Source organism: Hemitrygon akajei, chromosome 13, assembly GCF_048418815.1.
Source record: "Hemitrygon akajei chromosome 13, sHemAka1.3, whole genome shotgun sequence".
Taxonomy (NCBI): Eukaryota; Metazoa; Chordata; class Chondrichthyes; order Myliobatiformes; family Dasyatidae; genus Hemitrygon; species Hemitrygon akajei.
In genome coordinates this window covers 107,121,667-107,140,313 of record NC_133136.1, presented here as the reverse complement: position 1 = coordinate 107,140,313, position 18,647 = coordinate 107,121,667, and positions in this window count along the sequence as shown.

Genomic DNA, 18,647 nt, shown 5'->3' with positions numbered 1-18,647 from the left:
GCTCAAATGCTTCATTTGGTAAACTCAATAATGTTAGGCACAACACTGCTTATTTGTAGGAATTATTCACAAAGATTAATGATTGCAAGGAAATGATGCGAATCTTATCAAAGTCCACTCCGTCATCTCCACAGTTCTGTCCAAGTTAACCCTATTTAAGTGTAATACTAGCCATCGTGACCTTTTCCCATTTCCGAGCCTCTCTGAGTTGGAAGAGAAAGAAAGAATGATGGTGACCTTGAAGTATACTATGCCCAACCGGCTGTGCTGCTTAAAGACATGTCAGAGAGGTTTCAGGGTCTTCTCTTGATCCAAAAGGTTGGGTAACAAATCTATTTCTGAACACTTGTAATGAGGAATTAACAGGAAATGTAGAGGAAGAATCTGAGATGCCTTCTGAGAGATATTCAGCCTGATGTTGAGAAGCTGATATCACTGCACCCAGCCCATCCATATCACTAGAAGGTGAAAAAAGCAATGAAGTAGTAAATAGTTGGACTACTAATAAATGTTCTAAAATTGTTGATGAAAATTGTTCTTACTGTAATTAAGTAATTTGTAGCTTTAAAAAGATTTGAATAATTTTTACAATTATTTGTCACTGCTTTGAATTTGCAGTTCCTATTTTCTTCCATTGTGCATCATAGATCTAAATTCTTTACAGTTTTTATGTATTGTCCTGAAAGGGAGAGGAGACACAGGGCACAAGGTCTGGGAGTCAAGGGGGAGGTAACCCAAAAATGTCTGGGAACCACTGATATAAATTGAGTGTTGATAATCAGAAAAAGTGTCATCTAAAAGTATTTTGATAGCCCCTTCTGTTGGGACACAATTTAATGCTACCTGAGAGAGTCACAGTTGGCAAGCAACAATTTGCTAACAAGCAAGAACAAAATTAATATGGTAATTGTTAAGTCTCAAAGTGCATAATGTTTAATGAGTTAATTTACTAAATGGACTATTGAAGGATTCAGCATTTATTACTTATGGTGTATGGTATATGAAGGTAATAGCTAAGATTTCAGCAATTCAAATTCATCTCATTAAGGTGCACAAAATATAATTAAAACAATAACATGTACATTTGCAGAGATTTCCCATTCAAATCCTTTCTTTAAAAATTGCCACCTGGGAAATGTCTGTTATGATTGTTTTTCTCTAATAACGTTATCATCAAGAGTATTTCTGAGATACCCCCTCATCCATTAAATGCTAAGCTGGGACATCATCACATTTTATATATTCCTCCATGCACTATTGCCATCGTCTGGAATACCCCAGGGTGCCAGAAATCTTCAGCATTAGTGCATTAATGTAATGACTACATTTTCCTTAGCTCTTCTGGAGCTGAACCTTTGCCCTCTCTATAAGGGAGAGATGGCTTAAAATAAATTATGAACCTTATATCATCAAATTATTGCCAGTTGCTGCTAGTTCCTGAAAAATAGCGCCCAAGAAGATGCTTTATCATTGCTTTATGCAGTGATCTACCATTGTGCTCATGAATAAAGTACAATTCATTTACTACAATACAGATACCTAATTTGCTGTTTGTTTGTTATTTGAATGTTTACAAAATCTTTTATGGTCCTAGTTATATAAATTTCTGAGTAATGACTGTGGATATTTTGGTGGATAGTTAATTTTAAAAATGCTATTTTGAAGTTTTATGCTACTAATCAATAATAAAATATTTATGATTGTAAGCCAAATTTAGCTACAGCTTTGGCTGTCTGATACTGGGGTGTAATGTGAGTCTATAAGACCATAAGACATAGGAGCAGAATAAGACCATCTGGCCCACTGAGTCTGCTCTGCCATTTAATCATGACTGATCCTTTTTTTTAATCTACTCCTCAACCCCAGATCCAAGCCTTCCGTCCATAATCTTTGATGCCATGCCCAATCAAGAAGTTATCAATCTCTGCCTTAAATACTCCCAACGACCTGGCCTCCACAGCTGCATGTCACTGTGAAATTCCACAAATTCACCACCCTTCGGCTGAAGAAATTTCCTTGTATCTTTGTTTTGAAAGGGCGCCCCTCTATCCTGAGGCTGTGCCCTCTTGTCCTAGACTCTCCCACCATGGGAAACATCTTTTCCACATCTAATTTGTCTAGGCCTTTCAACATTGGAAAGGTTTCAATGAGATTTCCTCCTGATCCTTCTGAAGTCCAGTGAGTACAGACCCAGAGCCATCAAACGTTCCTCGTATGACAACCCCTTCATTCCTGGAATCATCCATGTGAACCCCCTCTGGACCCTCTCCAATGCCAATACATCTTTTCTAAGATGAAGGGCCCAAAACTGTTCACAATACACAAGGTGAGGCCTCACCAGTGCCTTATAAAGCCTCAGCATCATATCCTTGCTTCTGTATTCTAGAACTTTTGAAATGAATGCTAACATGGCATTTGCCTTCCTCACCACCGACTTTAGCTGCAAGTTAACCTTCAGGGTGTTCTACACCAGGACTCCCAAGTCCCTCTGCATCTCAGATTCCTGGATTTTCTCCCCATTTAGAAAATAGTCTGCACATTTATTTCTACTACCAAAGTGCATGACCATGCATTTTCCAACATTGTATTTCATTTGTCACTTTCTTGCCCATTCTCCTAATCTGTCAAAGTCCTTCTGCATCCTACCTGTTTCCTCAACACTATCTGCCCCTCCACCAATCTTCATATCATCTACAAACTTGGCAACAAAGCCATCTATTCCATCATCTATATCATTTACATACAGCATAGAAAGAAGCGGTCCCAACACTGACGCCTGCAGAACACCACTAGTCACTGGCAGCCAACCAGAAAGGGATCCTTTTATTCCCACTCACTGCCTCCTATAGATTAGCTAATGCTCTAACCATGTTAATTACTTCCCTGTAATACGATGAGTTCCTAACTTGGTAAGCAGCCTCATGTGTGGCACCTTGTCAAAGGCCCTCTGAAAGTCCAAATATACAACATCCACTGCATCTCCTTTATCTATCCTACTTGTAATCTCCTCAAAGAATTCCAACAGGTTTGTCAGGCAGGATTTCCCCTGAAGGAAACCATGCTGACTTTGTTCTCTCTTGTCCTGTGTCACCAAGTATTCCATCACCTCATCCTTAACAATTGACTTTAACAGCTTCGCCCCACTGAGGTCAGTCTAGCCGGTCTATAATTTCCTTTCTGCTGCCTTTCTCCTTTCTTACAGAGTGGAGTGACATCTGCAATTTTCCAGTCCTCTGGCACCATGCCAGGACCAATGATGTTTGAAAGATCATTTCCAATGCCACCACAATCTCTAATGCTACTTCTTTCAGAACCCTAGGGTGCAGTTCTTCTGGCCCGGGTGACTTATGCACCCTTAGGTCTTTCAGCTTTTTGAGCACCTTCTCTTCCTTCACACACTACAACATCAAGCATACTGTTAGTGTGCTCCACAGTGAAAACTGATGAAAAATACTCATTTAGTTCATCAGTCATCTCCTTGTCCCCTGTTATTATTTTTCCTGTCTCATTTTCTTGCAGTCCTATTTCTCTCATTTCTCTTCTATTTTTAACATACCTGAAAAAAACTTTTACTATCCACTTTGATATTACTTGCAAGCTTGCTTTCATATTTCATCTTTTCCCTTCTAATGATTTTTTAGTTGCTCTCTGTAGGTTTTTAAAAACTTCCCAATTATCTTCCCACTAATCTTTGCTTTGTTGTATGCCCTTTCTTTTGCTTTTAGAATAGTTTTGACCTCCCTTGTCAGCCACAGTTGTACTATTTTACCATTTGAGTATTTCTTCATTTTTGGAATACACGTGTCCTGCACTTTCCTTGTTTTTCCAAGAAATGTATGCCATTGCTGCTCTGCTGACATCCCTGCCAGTAGCTCCTTCCAGTTTACTTTGGCCAACTCCTCTCTCATCCCACTGTAATTTCCTTTACTCCACTGAAATACTGCTACATCAGACTTTACTTTCTCCCTATCAGATTTCAAGTTGAACACAATCATATTGTGATCACTGGTTCCTAAGGGTTTTTCACCTTGAGCTCTCTAATTGCCTCTGGTTCATTACATAACACCCAATCCAGTATAGCTGATCCCATAGCAGGTTCAATGACAAACTGCTCTAACAAGCCATCTCTTAGGCATTCAACAAACTCACCCTCTTGAGATTCATTTCCAACCTGATTTTCCCAGTTGACCTGCATGTTAAAATCTCCCATGACTACCATAACATTGCCCTTTTGACTCGCCTTTTCTATTTCCTCTTATAATCTGTGGTCCACCTCCCAGCCACTGTTGGGAGGCCTGTATATAACCGCCATCAATGACCTTTTACCCTTGCAGTTTCTTAACTCAACCCACAAGGATTCAACATCTTCTGAACCTACGTCACATCTTTCTACTGATTTGATGCCATTCTTTACCAGTAGAGCCACACCACCCTCTCTGCCTACCTTCCTATCCCTCCGATATAATGTGTAACCTTAGACATTCAGCTCCCAACTACGACCATGATATAGTGACGGCCACAACATCATACCTGGCAATCTGTAATATTGCAACAAGATTATTCACCTTATTTTTTATACTATGTGCATTTAGATACAACACCTTGAATGCTGTATTTGTTATCCTTTCTGATTCTGCATCCCTAATATTTTCATACTCAGCCTGTTGGCTGCAACTAAGTTTCATCACCTGCCTGGCCTTCCTGAAAGTCTGACTGCATGCTATCTTTACTTTTTTACTATCTGTCCTATCCTGAGTCCCTTCACTTCAGTTCCCGTCCCCCTGCCAAGTTAGTAGAAACCATCTCCAACAGCTCTAACAAACCTGCTGGCAAGAATATTAGCCCCCCTTGGGTTCAGGTGCAACCTGTTACTTTTGAAGTAACAGAAGAGATCCTAATTATCCAAGAGCCTGAATCCCTGCCCCCTGCACCAGCTTCTCAGCCATGCATTTATCTGCCAGATGGAGCTAGATGGATTTAGGTTTGAACCCTACTATAAAGACCTGGACACATAACCCTGGATGACATTTCAATGCGATACATTAGAAGTGATATTCTTTTCATTAAGCTTGAGGACTTGCCTGTTCCTTCAGACAGACGTAAATAGTGCAACGGTACTATACCAAAAAAAGGGCATCAGATGCATCCTAGGAAATAGTTATCCATTGACCAACCACATTAAAAGGACCAGTAGATACTCTGAGAACTTCCAAGTTTGTGGAAAAGGCTATATAAATGTAAATTTTTTTTCCTCTTTTTAATCTTTATACTATTTTGTAAATGATGGTCTAGCTGTTTTAAAGAGGTTTGCTTGAACCAGAAGTTTGCAAGTATACTTTTAACTCCATGGTCTGTTAAAATTTAACCTCTTCTTCATCATTTGGCATTAATGTAAAATGGTTATTGGAACATGTGATTGGGAAAGATGCATCAAACCTGAGAGACAGGTGCAGATACGAATCCCAAGTGCATAAAACTACCTGTAATTTTTTTAGTTAGATTCATCATGGATGATACATAACTCCTACCCAGCAAGAAGTAAATTTAATAAATAAATTTTCAGTGAGTTTATCAAATCTGTCTATTCTGTCAAAATATTAAATGCTGGTGGTCCGGATCCATTTGATATACAATTTGCAAATGGGAGCCATTTCCACATGTCAGAGTGCACTGATGATCATTTCCAGACTGATTGGTGAGCTTTTGAAAATTGACTGGGAACTTTGTGTGCATGTCAAATCTAAGGACATCATTCACATACAGTGGCTGTTTCTGCAGTTACTGATAGAAATTCACTGTTAAAGGTTCGACATTGTGATGACTTATGTTTTCACTCTCAGTAGAACTAAGAGTAAAGCATCAAGCATAAAATGCTGGAAGAACTCAGAAGATTAGGCAGCATCTATGGAGAAGAATAAACAGTTGACGTTTGGTCCAAGACTCTTCGTTAGGACTGAAAGGGAAGAAACACAAATAAGAAGATGGGGCTTGCAGCAATTTGGTGAAGAGTAACAAATTTGAAAAAGGATCTAGTGCTTTCCTGGCATATATGACGAATGACCTCTTCTCGGGCTTCCAGCCGGTACAGGTATTGATCATGAAGATGGCAGAGTTTGCCATTGATACTTGTAGCCAGCTGAAAGCCCGAGAAAAGTCTATGTTTCTATGTTTCTAAGAGCTTATTCATAACAAATGTAATAGTCACAAATAGATCAATGTTATGCCTGCTGGCACTGCCAGAATTATTTTGTGCGTCACTTTTTATCCACATGCTTCATTCATTATTATTAACTCTGAGCAAGTTGCTAAGGTTACCGGCCCCTTGATGAATCTTTAACCTCCAGTGGGTTGGTGCCATTTACAGTATAATGGTAGTGATGGGTTGGGTTGCCATGGAGTTATTCAGTTGCACTGGTGTTTCCAGACACACAGGAGAATGTTGTGTTTCCCGTCTCTAATTCTTCTCCCTTCAGCTTTTTTGTCTCACTTCCATTGTGATCTGATTTGCTGCAACACCATGCCTGTTGTTTTCTTTAAGAGCTGTGCAGTAATGATGCTGCAGTGGCGATGTCTGCTGGCAGTTTGCATTGGCAACCATTCATGGAAGCTTTTCCAGCATGACTCAGGGTGAAAACTGCCCTGATTTTTCTCCTCCAGGCTTTTCATTTTCTTTATGGGTCACCTGCTTGGGTTCTGAAGAAACAAGCAGCACCTGCTTAGCTTACCAAGGGTGAACTGCAATGTCTGGGTATGAATACTGCTGCCTCTCCATAAAATGTCCTGCATGCAGCTCTTCAGTTCATAACATACACCAATGATATGCAACTCTAGCTTTGCCAACCCCACTCAGTCTCTGATTTGCCATAAAAAAACAGAAGATAATGGAAAGCAGTCAAGTAGCATCTCTGAAAGAAAAAAGATCAATATTTCAGTCTTGGACCCTTCATCAGAATTGAGAAAAGGAGATGTTAGTCTAGCTAGAAGGGGGAGGGGTAAGAGAAAACAAGTTAGTTCTACCTTGCAGAGAGGGTGGGGTGGAGATTGATAGGAGAAAGGGAAGTTCATTGATTGCTTGAGGTTTTGTTTGCTGTGGGGATGAATTGCAAATGTAAATTGGAGGGTATCAAAGAATGTTGCTAGTTCCATCCTTTCTTGAGTAAAACTATAAACAATACTCTTAACGTCCTGTGCCGGTGCAATAACCCTTCCTTAATTCTGTAGACAAATCCTCTCATAGCTAAAACAACCTGATCTCATTCTACATCTGCATGTTGACCTTCAGTGACATGTCTACCAGCAAACATACTGTAGGTCTCTGAATATCACCACTATTCATCTCATCATTGAACAAAAACTGTTATTAAACCAAAGTGAATAACCTCATACTTTTCCACACTCCATTTCAGCTGTCATATTCTCACTCACTCTGTTTGTCCACATCCACTTGAAGCCTCCTTATATTCTACACCACCCCACCCCTGGCAACCCTGTGCTTATAATTCCACAACGTTTAGCATTGTAGGATTGTCAGGGAATGAAAAATTATGTTTGGTCCCCTCAGTCACACTGTGAAAATTTTTTGTGAATACTGGGTGTCCATATACTGATCCTGTTAGTCACAGTCTGAGAAAGGTCCATTTATTTCCGCTCCACTTATTGCTATTTTTCAAATAACTATTTCAAAGTTCAAAGGTTCATTTTATTGCCAAAGTATGCATGTACATTACAATTGTGATGTTCATCTTCTCCAGGTAGCCATGAAATACAGAAAAACCACGGGAGCCATTGAAAGAAAAGACATCAACAACCCCTCCCCGCAGGAAAAGGAAAAAGAACCAAAACTCACAAACCCCAAATCCCCCACCCCCATCCCCTGCACAAAAAACCCACCCACCTGAAAGATGATAGCCAGAACATCAAAACCCCCCAACACCCTCCCTCGCTACTCAAACCCCAAGCCCCTCCCCCACAAAAAAGAACAGCGCCAACAGCACCATACCCCCCACCTCCCTCTCCCACACACAGAAACCAACAGATTGCCCACACAGAAAAACCAACAAGAGCATCAAACCACAAATCCCCAACCCCCCCCTTCACAACACATCGCCCATTTGAAACCCCAACCTTCCAATGGGCAACAAGAGAAGAAACACAGAATGCTGAAGGAGAGCGATATAAACTACAGATCAATAACCACATAAATCTCATCATTTTGAAAATATCCTCCCGCCAGAACCAAGGAGAGTGGCTGCTCGAACTCAGTTCATCTGGGAAGAACAACTACCACACCACCGATCTGTGGCTTCCATGGAGAGTGACTGCTGACCTCCTCCGCATTCACCTCAATGCTTCTGTCTTCCTCCACACTTTGAAATGGAGCTGATCATGGCCCCGCACCCCGTCGCTGGTCGTCTGCATGAGGCATCCTATGCTTGCGGTCCTCTTTGGAGACAGCAGAGTACCAGATCACTAGATCGAGCTCCAAACTACAGGGTCAAAACACAATCAAGATACTAGACAAGAATCCAAAGCAGAACTGATGATTGAGCACTGAACCTTAGTTTAGGTGCTCTTTAAATATTAAAATCCTGGTGCCAAAATATAGATTCGGCCAGCAATTCATATTCCAGAAATTCTAAACCCTGGAAGATGGCGTGGTCAGGTGCATATTGTAACCAGACTCCCACCCCTATAGCTGACTCCTGACAGCCCTGGCTGCTTGGAGAAATGATGATGGTAGTCATGGATCAGAGCTGGATCAAAGATGTCCCTTTCTGGAAGCCAGCACCGATCCTTGGGTCCAAATCATTTCCAGTCTGTGAGGAACTGCCGAGCACCCTGTTCTCTATCGACAAACCTGGGTGGCAGTGAAGCAGATGATGGGGTCTAAAGGACTAGTGCTTACTGGTTTTCATTTGGAAATGTGGATGGTGGGATTGATCTTGAGGGTCTTGGGGAGCTGCAAGGTGTAAGCCACTGGGTTTACTTTCTTGAGAACCTTGAAGGGTCCAAAGAACTTGGGTGCCAACTTCCTAGACTCCACCCAGAGAGGCAAATCCTGAGTAGGCAGCCAGACCTGTTGACCAGGCTGCAAAGCTGGTCCTTGTTTTCTCTTGCAGTTTGCCTTCATTTCAGCATTCTGGGTAGAGGCCAACAAAATCTCCCTTGCCCTAGCCCATTTTTCCCTGCAGCATCGGATGAGATCTTGGGCTGTAGGAACCCCAGCCTCAGCCTCCTGCTTAGGGAAGAGTGGTGTAGAATATCCAAATTGGCATTCAAACAGGGACCTTCCATGTGCAGAATGCTCTAAGGTGTTGTGGGTGACCTCTACCCACATCAAAAACTCACACCACTCATCTGTTTTTTTCTGAGGCCAGGCATCTCAGGACTCATTCCATATCACAGTTCATTTGCTCTGTCTGGCCATTGGTCTGTGGGTGAAACCCAGAGGAAAGATTTGCCATAGCCTTAGTCAGATACAGAATGCCCTCCAAAAATGTGACATGTATTGAGGACCCTGATCTAACACAGTGTGCCATTGGAAATCCGAGGATCTGGAAGACTTGATGCAGGTCAATCTCAGCTGTCTTTGCTGCTGACCCTAGTTTGTCCAATGCAATGTATTTGCAGGCATTCATAAAGTGATCTACAATTAACATGATGATGGTCTTCCTCTTGGAAGACAGAGGACCCATGAAAGTAAGTTAGGAAAGGTACAGGTTGATGCAACAGTAGTGTTCAAGGATGGCAGTAAAAAACTCAGACATAAAGGGTAAAATAGGGTTAAATGAAAATGCCACACCCAAGCTTTACAAAACCCATCCAATTCCTTATACCATCCATGATAAAGCAGCCAGTGAGCTAGATCACATGGAGGCTGAAGGAATTCCTTCCAAGATTGAGTGGAGCCATGAGCAATACCAGTGATCCCAGTAGCCAAGGAGGGGTTTGTTAGGTAGGATCCGTGGTGATCTTAAGGTCACCATCAACCCAGAACTTAAAGTAGTTCAATACCCTCTGCCCAGGATCGAGGATATCTCTGCAAAACTTTCTAGAGGAAAACACATCAGCAAAGTGGACTTAGCTGAGGCCCACCTACAGATGGGGATGGAAAGAGAGTCAAAAGTGTTTCTCACCACAAACACTTACAAAGAGCTTTATTGCTAGAAAAGCCTTATCTTTTGGAGTAGAATCTGCACCTAACTCTGGCAGAAAGTTATGGACTAGGCGCTAGAAGGCTCCACAGGCACTCAGTGTTACCTGGATGACATCATTGCTACAGGTGAGAAAGACAAGGAGTATCTCCAAAATCTCAAGGAAGTGTTTTACAAAGATTAAAAGATTATGGGTCAGAGCGTGACATGACAAGTGCGAATTCTTTAAACCAATCATCACTTACTGTGGTCACACCATTGACGCATAAGATTTACACAAGTGTATTGAGAAGATTTAGGCAGTGGTGGATGCCCCAAATGCTGAAGAACATGTTACAGTTGTTGTCCAGTGAAACTTGCCTGTGACGCCTCAATTCATAGTATAATTGCAGTTATATCACATATTATGAGTGATGGGAGTGAATGCCCCAGAGCCTTTGCATCACACTCCCTCACCACTGCAGAGAAAAATTAGAAACAGATTGACAGAGAGGTCTTGAGTCTGATTTGGATAAGTATCTGAAATATTTACAAAAGAGGATGCTCCTTTTAATGTATTCTCTCTAATGCAAGTTGGAAATCTCTATTATGGCAGAGATGATTCAAAGAGGAACTAGAAGAGATCCCACACTGTCTCACATCTACACGCAGCTTGAAATGCCAGGAATATGCAGCAGAAATTCCAGTTCCCCCATTTTTACCAGAGCTGGCATGAAGTAATCCTTGATGAGGGTTGCCTAATGTCATGACTGAGAGTTGTGTACTGTCCAGGAAGACATCTGAAGTGTTGGAGCAGCTACATGCTGGCCATGTAGGTGTGCTTAAAATGAAAGCACTGACTAAAGCTTTGTCTGGTGACCTGGGTATATCAAGCAGCTTGCCATGCATGGTTTGGGATGCTAACACAATCAGAAGGTGTTGAGTGCTGTCAGAACCTATTCCTTCAGTTCTAGAATCAGACATAATCAGCCCTGAGACACCAGGCAAGGCCATTAGATTCCAAACAAATGGTTTATTGATTTACAAAATGTCTCTCTGGTGCTTCCCACTCATTCCCCATTCCCTTCCCTTTTTTCCAATCATGATTCCCCTCTCCCTGCCCCCTTCCCACTCTCAGTCCACAATAGAATCAGGTTTATCACATATTTCATGAAATTTGTCATGTATATTTTTTCCAACTTGTACATTGTTTCTTTCGAAGCTAATCATTGCCTGTGCACTATTATGCCTTTTTAATATATTCTTCTAATCAACCACAGCTACCTCTTTTCTCATTACTTTAGCTTCCTGTTTACATTTAGGATCCTGTTTTCACATTGAGCTAGATTATTTTTAAATTCATGAGTAAACGCTATCAAATTATGGTCCCTCCTTCCCAAAGGCCACTTGACTATTATGAATCGATCACTTCTCTTTGCACAAATTAAAATTCAAAATATTTTTCATATTTGAAGCATTCTATGAATTAATTTGCTAAATTATTATAGCAAATTTGATTTGTCCAATCTCTCTAGAGGTTAAAGTTTCTCATAGTATCCTATATTCCCTCTGTAAACACACCTCTAATTTCCTGTTACAACTAATTAAGTTGTTTATAATACACTCTTTCTAATTTTCTCCTCTTTACTATTCTTTGGCTTAACCCAAACTGCTTCCAAATTTGCATTATGGTCTATCCAACTAAGATCATTGCCAGCCAGAGCATTATGCTCTCATATTAATAATGCCATTTGAGTCCTTTTTTTTCTTTTTGCCCGTCCTTCCTAAATATTGAGTCATCTAGAATATTTAGTTCCCTGCAGTTTATTTCTATAATTACAACAAAATCATGCTTTATTATACTTTAATATGTGTAATTAATTTACTTAGTTTCTATAAACACAGAAAATACTGGAAACACTCAACAGGTCAGGCAGCATTTGTGGAAACGGAAGTAGTTAACTTTCAGGTCCAAAAATTTTACCTGCATCTCTACAGCATTATCTTTTTAAAAAGATTTCCAGCATCTGCATTTTATTTGGGTTTTCAGTTTATTCAGAAACAAGTCCTTTATTGTTGTCATTTTAACAATTTTGTTCTGTACTTTAACCCTCCCCCCCCCACCCCCTGTCACTCAACTTTGTTTTTGGTGTCTATTCCAATTTCCCTGTAAAATTGTTTCACCTTTCTCCAGTAACACCAACAACCCCCTTGCAAATATAAGGTGTAAACGCTCTGATTTGTACAGGTCCCATTTGCGCCACAAGCAATTCCAGTACCTCTGAAACTGAAAGCACCTCTCCTAAGCCATCTCTCTAGCCACACATTCATCCGCTCTATCCTACTATTTCTGTGATTCTGGGAACAATCACAATCTTTAAATTCCTACTTCTTAATCTATTAAAACTGTGCCATTAGAAACAGTTTCTCCTTACCTATTTTCTGCTTATCAAATCTCATTTTACTCTTCTTAACTCTAAGGATAACAAAACCAGTGACTTCTCTTTACAACAAACAAGTCCTAAGACTATTCAGTCTCTCTTCATTAACCAAGTGCTCCAGAACTGGCAATGTCGTTATGAATCTTTTCTTCATCCTCTTAAGTTTAATCACATGTTTCCTATAGTCGGGCTTCTGGACTGGGCACAATATTCCAGGTGCAGTCTCACTAATGTCGTATTGTCTTATCCTGAAGCTTGTTTGAAGGGATTAGTACAAATGGGCACAATAGAATAGTACAGCACAGAAATAGGTCCTTCATGCACTGAAGGACACATTTCTGTGTGGTACGATTCTATAACTCAGTGACAAAGTGGCTGCCATAAATTCTACAGTTGAACAGAGATTCATCTGATTAGCTACATCTTCTGATAGAATGCGAATTGTGCTATTTAAATGTAATACTTTTTTATTTGACTTGTATGTTCAGTTTGGCACAGTTTAGATAGCTTCTGAATAGAGTACGGAGTGGCTTATTGTTTTGACTCGGATTTAAATATTAGTTTCTGCCTCCAGTTACAAAGAACAGGCAAGTACATTGGATACCGGTTAATTCGCCCATCAATTAATCGGAGCAGCTGCCTATTTGGGACAACTCTTAAAGAATCAAAAAGCAACGATTTTTGTCAGTGATAGTTGGCATGAAATAAGCAGTAAGACAATTGAAAACTGCGTTGCTTATTGCAGTTTCAAGCATTCAGGCTTGGAGGTGCAAGAAACGGCCGGGTGTGAAAATTAAACAATTTCACTACTTCAGAACTATGAAGCATTTGAAGATATCGACAATCATCTTGAGAGTTACAATGAAAATGAAGATTTGGAGGATGCAGTTGTCAATAACATTGTATGAAGGCAGCTCATTATCTGCACTAGCTGTCTGTGCTGATTTTGTTCATTTACAGTGAGAAGAACATGATGTGGATGAATTCCTTCATCGATAAGTATTATGAACAAATGCACAGTTTTATAGTACTGCATTAGTATTGGAGGAGTTTTAGTTGGTTCTGTAATTGATTTAAATACATAATTTATTACCCAGTTTGTGTTTTTGATATCTTTTTAACTATTTCCATGAAACTTTGGCTAATTGAAGCAGCCACTTAATTAAGCCAAAATGTACATCCCAATTAATGTGTGCCAATTAACCAGAATCCACTGCATTTATTTCTGATTTACAAAGATCTTAATATTCATCTGTAAAATGTTCTTATTACCATATAAACTAGGTCAAATCTGAACCACATTTGTTCAAACAAAGGAATATGCAAAAGGATCAGCAGTTTAATCCATCTAAACATTCTTCACTCTGGAGCTTAGTGTATTCTTATAAGCATTGTAGTAAATGATCTGTATAAATTCCATTAAAATGAATTAAATCCAGATTAAACTTATCTAAGGATGTTCTTACCCTAAAGTACCAGTAGTGTAAACCTTGGCCCAGATTTGTTTAACAGGATATTTCTTCTCTTGGTAAATCCCACATGATCAAAGATGACTTCCTCATGTTTGTCTTGGGTTATGAGGCCCATATATCTCTTCCATAGCCAGGACAGGATGATGACTGAAGAGCTGTGTAACTGTGTAGCTTGTTAAGTGTTGGGCACCTTCTCCCCTTTACACAGGGCTTCTGGTTCTGTGTGGTCCCAGTGTATGGATTTGAGGTCCTTAGTACCATCCTAAATGCTTAATCCACTTTGAGCAGACACAGTTAAAGACTACTGAAGAGTCAGTGTAGGTGTTGCATTTTATCAATGAGACTTTGAACTCATCCTGGAATATTTTCTTCTGTTCACCTGGTAATCTTATTCCACAACTGACAGTCTGTTTTAGCTGTCTAGTATCGGGTGGAAACAACTGTCCATCTAAACCAATTAATTGGGGTCTTAATGCTGGATGTGTTGGCCTGGGAGTGACCACTAATGGGAGTTTGCTTATTCATCAAATAAAGTTGGAGGTTTTGTGTAGAGGTCTGGCTGTTATCTTCCCAGTGCCCCGAAGTGTCTGGCAGAAGAAGTCTGAGTCCCTGAAGCACTGAGTAGAGCAGGGATCAATGCTGCCCTGTAGATCATGAGTTGTATGCCAGGTTTGAAACTTTGACCTTCAAACTATCATTTCCTCAATCAACTAATGGCGAATTTCATCACTGACTTTTGCCTTGACTGAGAAGCATTTCCTGACATGTGAAAAATGGTCTACTTTTCCCAAAGTCTTGCATGAACCTTTATGATCAGAAGCTGGTGTTGTCATCGGGGTTAAGTAGGTAGAGGACAATTGTCTCAAGGCCTACCCTCTTGTACCTAATGGTTTCAAAGTCAATGATGGCTTGCAATGTTGCCACTGAGCACTTAACTACTGAGGTCCAGAAAGCCCTGCTTCTGGGCATAGTCATCATAGCATTACAAGGATTACCTCTTAGCAATAATGATCAATTAGACACAGAGAAAATCTGTTGTTACCTTCATTGTCTCAACTAACCAGCATGTGAATTCACAAAATGACTAACCATGTGCAGTTCTACTAGGTTTCACTGACTCTCCCTGAACAGTCAAAGAAGAGAAAAACAGTCAAAGAGTCTGTGCTGGCCAGGCGCTCCTCGTGGTCCCGATGTATTCTCCACATGTCCAATCTAGGATCCTCCACATCTGCGATGGTTGGTCTCTGTAGCTGTAACTGCTTTGCATTCAAAGCTCATTATTTTTAAACACTTCTTATCAGTTCAAATGTTGTGTTCCAATCTTGTTGGCTCTGGCCAATCTGGCTAGCATGTATCAGCTTCCCGTTGGCTTTCAACCTTCTGGCAAGAGCAAAGACAATTGGTTTGCCAACTTCCAATGTACTTGACTCATTTAAATTCACTGATTTGTAGGCTGTAGTTCTTTCTGGTCAACAATAGGCTGAACAGTTTCCTTTTAGTTGTGAAGATGTTTTCTGCTCTCATGGGAGGATTGTTGAAATTGAAGTGCAACATCATGGAAACTTGTGAAGAGAATACTTGGCAGGTGGAATGAGCACTGGAAGTGCTTCAACTCACTGACAGCCAAGACATGTGTGGATTATTCCGTGCCATCAAGTTTTTTTAACAATCCAAATATCTAAAGTCCCAGCTCAAAGTGAGCCAAGGATAGAAAGGAACTTCTCAAAGGTGAGTACTGCATGTTGGAAGAGTTACTTTGGTATGGGCACTGTGGGTCAAAGCACCTACTTCCATGCCGTATGACTTTATGACTTTGAAGGTCTCCTCAACCGTTACCCTGTCCTTGATGTGAGTACACTTTCTGTAACTTTACCCCACAGAATCCTACTCTGCCCAGCCTTACTGCCTGTCCAAACCAACACAAAGTTGAAAAGGCCAATAACCACTAAAAATAACAAGTCCTCAGTAGCAGGCAAAGTCCCAAATAAAGTTTCAATACTCAGTGACACTCAACATCCACCATACATAAAAGTGCATTTGGTAAAAACATGAACAGAGACATTGCAGTAGGCTGCAGTCTTTTCTGCAACTGGACTAGATTAAAAAGGAGGTCAAATAGAATTCCTTCATTAACTGTGAACACAACTGAGAAACTTCAGGAATGAACTGAAAGGTAGAATATTGTTGATATGATTTCGTGGGAAGAAGTTCCTTTAAGGTGCTCAGTATATTCTGATTGAATAATTTACAGGTTTACTTGCTGAGCACAGGATGATGTCAATAAGTACAAGTCTTTTCCCCTTACAAAAATCATTCTGTACATTAAGCATGTGCACGTACTGTACGTGTATGTTAAACATAACCCTACAAACCCAGTTAATTTTCTGTACCGACATTTCACTCACAATCTGCTTTCTGCCGTGTAAAATTGAATTGAATTGAATTTCAATTTATTGTCATTTAGAAACCACAACTACAATGCAGTTAAAAAATGAAACAACGTTCCTCCAGAATGATATCACAAAAGCACACGACAAAACAGACTACACCAGAAAATCCACATAACGTTTGGTAATCCCCAAATCCAGAGTCCGGAGAGGCTGCTGCGTATTAATGTGGCGCTACCATCTTAGCGCGTTCCCCGGAGAGGAGTTCCAAACCCACCAGACAAAACAAGGCTACCCAGACACACCAAGTCAGGAGACCAACTCTACCACCCAACAAACCAAAAACTAAAGCTACAAGACCTACACAAAACCACATAGTTACATATAGTTATAGTTAACATATAGTTACAACAGTGCAGACAATACCATAATTGATAAAAAAAAACAGACCATGGGCACAGTAAAAATAGTCCAAAGATGTTAAAAGTTCAAAAGAAACCACCACACAGTTTCCACAAGTCCCCAGGGTCCTGACAGACTCGTCATCCCACGCAGGTGGCAGAAGGAAATACCCCCGCTATGGACTTCCATGGTGCCACCGGACTCAGCCTCGCAGATATAGCACACAGTGAAAGCGCCCCGACTGCAGTGGACTCCGAATCCGTTGAACCTCCGAGCCTCCGACCATCCCCTCCGGCACAGCCTCTCCGAGCACCATCCTCTGACGAGCTCACTACGGTGCCCCCGCCAACGGCCACCGGCAACGCGACCCCAAGGACTGGGGGCCTGTTCTTCTCAGCAGAGACCCAGACCTCACAACAGCAGCAGCAATTAAGAAGGCCTTCCTGGAGATTTCCAGATGTTCCTCTGTGCTCCCATGTCCATTTTTCATCAGATTAGGATTGTGCACGGCACCCCGCTTAACAAATAACAGATAACGACTCCTGAGAGGCTGCTACAAACTGTGTCACGCCGCCATCTTGAAGCTTGCACAGTAAGAGAGAAGCATCTTCAGATCAAAGGGATAGGTTAGAGTTGTAAGTCTACTGACTCTACATCTATTTTGACTTCATCTCCTCCTGCCCTGATTCCTGCAAGGACTTCACATATTTTCAGTTCCATTAATCTACTTTGATGACAAGATGTTCCCCATGGCTTTAAAATATGTCCTATTTATCTTACCCATTGCTTTCCCTGTACCATTGTTGACTGGGTTCTAAGTTGCTCCTGCTCTGTTTCCCACACTTCTTTTCTTACCTTTCTCCCCAGAGAGAGCATGGACAGGGTATCTACCCCTTGTCATCTCCCTCCACGTATGACTAATAGACTCCATAACTTATGTCACTGCCAATGGATGTTCACCCCAGACAACGATTCCTCTTCTCTCCCCTCCAGCATTCTGAAAAGTCAATGTTCTCTTCAACTCCGTGGAAATTTAGTATCTCAATTGGACAAGGTTGATTTCAATATCATTAGACATGATTGGGAGCAGTTGCATGCAAGTGTTTGTACATTTGGAAACTGGACATCTTTTAAAAGTGAAATGATAAGAATTTGGGGCCAATATGCTTCTGTAAAGGTTGTAGAAGGGTAACCTTCATTCCTTTCGATAAGGATTATTTTCTATATGAATAAAGACAGTGAAAATATGTGCTCACTACCTTTCAGTTACTTAGCAATCCATCATGAGAGTCTGCCGCGGAACAAATAATATGACAAGTAGAAACAGGTAAAGGAGAATGTAAGCTCTTTCCCTGACCATATAGGAAGACTTTAGAGACTCAAATCAAATCAAGTTTAATTATCATTCAAACCATACATAGATACAGCTGAACGAGACAGTGTTCCTCTGGGGCAAAGGTGCAAAACATACAAAATAACAAGCAACCATTAAAAAATAGCGAGGAACATAATTCAAAATATCAAGAAAAGTAACATATTCACTTGAAAAACACATATCGTCCAAGACCCTGAGCGACAATGTCCAGCAATCGATGGTAAAGTCTCCCGGCAGTGTACAGGCACACACAAGCCGGCTTGTCATTCCACTGCCTGAATGCGGGGGAAGCTGCACTGACAGGAGAGGACAGGCCACAGCCGAGCTCAACCATGAAGTAGTGTTTCTGCAGCCCTCACCTGGTCTGCAGCAGCAGGCGAGCCCGAGGCTACGCAGCTCCCAGATCGTTCTCACTACAACCGAGGCTACGCAGCTCC